Source organism: Cebus imitator, unplaced genomic scaffold (assembly GCF_001604975.1).
Source record: "Cebus imitator isolate Cc_AM_T3 unplaced genomic scaffold, Cebus_imitator-1.0 Scaffold79, whole genome shotgun sequence".
Lineage (NCBI taxonomy): Eukaryota > Metazoa > Chordata > Mammalia > Primates > Cebidae > Cebus > Cebus imitator.
The window spans coordinates 1,578,102-1,581,931 of record NW_016107394.1 but is presented as its reverse complement, the minus strand read 5'-3'; the positions used below and the strand labels follow the sequence as shown (position 1 = coordinate 1,581,931).

Sequence of the window (3,830 nt, the reverse complement as noted above, 5' to 3'; positions counted from 1 at the left end):
ACAGAGTTTCACTCTTGTTGCCCAGGCTAGAGTGAAATGGCGTGATCTCGGCTCACTGCAACCTCCTCCTCCCAGGTTCATGAGATTCTCCTGCCTCAGCCTCCTGCGTAGCTGGAATTACAGGCATGTGCCACCACACCCGGATAATTTTGTATTTTTAGTACAGACAGGATTTCTCCATGTTGGTCAGGCTGGTCTCAAACTCCCAACCTCAGGTGATCCACCCGCCACGGCCTCCCAAAGTGCTGGGATTACAGGCATGAGCCACTGTGCCCGGCCTACTTCTCTTTTTTTCTAGTGGAGAGAAATGAATACAGATGACTGGAGGAGGTAGAGAGAAGCAAGATCCTCAGCATGTACCCCAAAAGCTTGAGGAAGGAGCTTTACAGTGGAAACAACAAGAGCTTCCATAGCCAGGATGGACTGAAATTAAATCTGGGAGGAATTCCTGAGAAGGAATAGGGTCCAAGGTGACATGGGAATATTAAGGATGCCTGAAGGCAGGGGAGTCAGTAGACCTCTAGAGGACTTCCTGGTCACTAAGGCCCTGATGCAGACCAGGGCATGTGGGTACACAGCCTGGGCAGGCCCCGGAAGGCAGCAGGAAAGAAGGGGCAGCCACCTTTGCCTCACCTGCTTCTTAATTCAAAACTAAAAGTTAAGACTGAAGTTAGACCAGCTATAGTCTTTCTTCCAGAATCCTGCCTTTGCCTTCTCCCTTTATTTCCATCACACCCAGCTGGTTCCATTCTTTCCACCAGGTGATGCTGGAACTAGTAGGTACTACTGGAATCAGGGAACTTCAGGCTATCTTCCAGGTTCCAGGCCTGTCCCCTTAGTCAAACACCAGGTGTCAGGGTGATTTTGATTTCCCACGGCCTCTCTTACCAGTCTTATTCCTGTGTCACCCTACCCTGGCTGCTACAGACTGCTTCCTCCTGCCTAACCACAACCTCACTCACTGCAGGTTCCCTTCATTATGCTGGCTTCCCTTGCTCTGTGCCCTCTCAAGGCTGAGGGCAGTTATTTTGTCTCTAAGAGATAAAGATGTAGACACACACACACGTTTTCCAGCTCTTTAATTCATCTCTCACTGGAAGGCTGCAGACTGCCTCTCAAAGACAGGGACGTTCAAAAAGACTGTCAAACTCACTAAGTCTTCTACAACAGATCCTGATCCCAAAGCTGGAGCTAAGTGGGTGGGAGGGAAGGGGACAGACAGCGGGTGACAGGCTGAGGGTTCAAGAGCAATGAGAGGTGATGGAAGAAGCAAGGGGGTGTATGTGTGTGGGCTCCAGAGCTGGGAAGGGAAGGGATGGGATGGGGCCAGCCGCAGAGGACCAAGATGAACACGGGGCAGGGTAGGTGAAGAGAGGTCAAGGCCTAGGTATGTCTATGTTTGGAGGAAGAGACTGAAAGGAATGAGAAGAGTGATGGCGGATTTGTGGGTAGAAACTACAGAAGGCGTGGAGGAAGACAGTAGGAGCATGTGTATAATTTAGGGCCTAAGAATGAAGAGGAAAACTAGGAGATGGTTCTCAATCGTGCCCAAAAGCCACAACAAAAACTTGTCAGAGACTATCAGTACCTCTGAATGAGAGTCCTTCCACCTCCAGTCACAGGGGAAGCCCAAGTTTCTCCCAAAAGAGCAAGGCCAGGCTCTGGTCAGCTAGGAACAACAGATGTTTGCTCACTAAATACCTACTGTTTGGCTCCAGGTGAGGCTGGGACTCAGGAAAACAGATATACAGAGAACGACTGGGGTCGGCGGGGCTCCCCCCACCCCAACCCCGGTCCTCCTGGGTGCAGAGGGCCTTCGGGCTGCAGCCCGATTGTGGGTCTAGATTAGCATCGATCTTTACGGAGAGAGCTTCGCAGGCCCCAGACACCGCCCCCTCTTACCCCCACAAATGTCACAACTGCCGGAGCATAGGGCGCGCCTTCTCCAGCCCAGAAGCCCTCTCCCCTCACGCACTGCTCAACACCCCTCCAACTTCTGAGGACACCCCACCTGAGTTCCATCTCCCAGATCTGAGCTTTTCCACTTCAGAGGCACTTCTCTCGGAACCCGGGACCCTCAGACCTCCGGGGTTCCTCTCTGCTCCCGAGAAGCGGCACTACCGCCGGGAACCCACCCTCGCCGAGCCTCCGCCGGCTCGCAGTGGCCCCGTCCCGCCCCGCCCGGCCGCGCCCGCCCTACTTGGACTGAGCCGAGAAGCTCCCGCCCGCGGCCTCCGCCAACTAACTCATGGGCCGGCGCCCGCGCCGAGTCCTGGGCCGGCCAGGCTCCCCTCCCCCGGACCCCTGACCGCCAACCCCGGCCGGGCCTCACCTGGTGCCCTCCCCGAGGCGGGGGAGCTGGGGGCGGCGGCAGCGGCTCCGGGCTCGAGAAGGAAGTGAGAGCGGGAGGCCGGAGGAAGTGGGGGGGGCGGGCCGGCGGGGCGGGGGCGGGGCGGGGCGGGGCCAACCAGGAAGTCCGAGGGCCGGTCTCCCCCTCTCCAGCCCCGTCCCGCCCCCAGCCTCGCCCCCGGCCCAGTCCCGGGCTCGCCACTTTCCCCCACACAGCCCACTGCCCCTATGGCCCGCAAGTCAGGCCTCCCAAGGTCAGGTCTCTCCGCCTCCTCCTGGCCACCCCACCCCAGCGGAGGCCCTACCCTAGGCACTAGGCGTTCGTCCTCTTTCCCCCTGTTCCGCCCCACCAGCCTCCGCGGGAAGATGCTGAGAAAGGCGCCCTGGGCCTGGTGCCTTCAGCCAACCCTAGGGATCGAGTGGTGGCCGAGGCTGGGGCAGTCCCCACCCCTGCCTGAGCCCCGGGGGAGTGCGGGGTGGTGGTGATTCAGCAGTGGGAAGGCCCCAGACCCCTGGGGAGGGTGGGGAGACTCGGGGGGGAAGAGGAGCTGGCGTCAGCACCCAGGGGAAAGAAAAGATCAGCAGAGGCGCCGGCAGAGCCGCGGGCCCCAAAAACAGGATGTGTAGTCGTCGTTCGGCACCCGGCACCCGGCAGCTCCGCGTGGCCTGGCCTGGAGTGGGGGGTAGGGGGCGGGGCGGACGGAGGACGTGGGGGCCCCCCTCGTCCCTATTCTGCTGGGGCGCCCAGCTGCTTGGGGCCAAAGGGCCGCACCCAGGCCTGAGGTCCGGCTTGGGCCCTGGGGACCCGCGGGTGGGTGGGCTCGTGGGCGCCCTCTGGTGCTTCAGCTCCCAGGCCTTGCGCTTGGAGCTTTGATTGAGAATCCGTATCTTCAGCACAAACGTTCTAAGCGCCTACCACGTGGAGAGCTCCGTGCTAGGTGCTGTTAAGAAAAACAGCGTTTAAGACAGGATCCCAGGCCGGGCGCGGTGGCTCACGCCTAATCCCAGCACTTTGAGAAGCTGAGGTGGGCGGATCACCTGAGGTCGGGGGTTCAAGACCAGCCTGATCAACATGGAGAAACCCCATCTCTACTAAAAAATACAAAATTAGCTGGGCGTGGTGGTAAATTCCTGTAATCCCAGCTACTCAGGAGGCTGAGGCAGGAAAATCGCTTGAGCCCAGGAGGTGGAGGTTGCGGTGAGCCAAGATCCTGCCTTTGCACTCCAGCCTAGGCAACAAAAGCAAAACTCCATCTCAAAAAAAAAGACAGGATCTCTGTCTTCCAGAGGCTTTTCAAATAAAGAGGAGGACTGATTTCAGGAATAAATAATTTAACCTTTCTAAGCCTCAAATCTGTCTTTGGTAAAATAGAATAATTATCTTTCACCCCACAGTTGTAAAGATAACATGAGAAAGGGTGTAGAAGACCCAAGATGCTGGGATTACAGGCATGAAGCACTGTGCCTGGCTTTTTTTTTTT

General features: G+C 57.7%; 1 protein-coding gene across 3 annotated transcripts in view; it reads right to left on the bottom strand.

The window, feature by feature from the left end:
- The window catches only part of RHOG (ras homolog family member G), a 16,252-nt gene extending 13,770 nt beyond the window's left edge, over positions 1–2,482 (bottom strand). Inside the window, exons 1-2 of one of the 3 annotated variants that reach the window (XM_017532876.2) lie at positions 2,333–2,464; positions 1,589–1,669 (exon numbers count right to left, since the gene is read on the bottom strand). The gene's annotated coding sequence lies outside the window, so the exon portion shown is untranslated. Of the gene's footprint in view, positions 1–1,588; positions 1,670–2,011; positions 2,277–2,332 lie in introns of those variants that run through there. The other 2 variants (XM_017532875.2, XM_017532878.2) reach the window with 2 other exon arrangements.
- Positions 2,483–3,830: the final 1,348 nt, after the last annotated feature.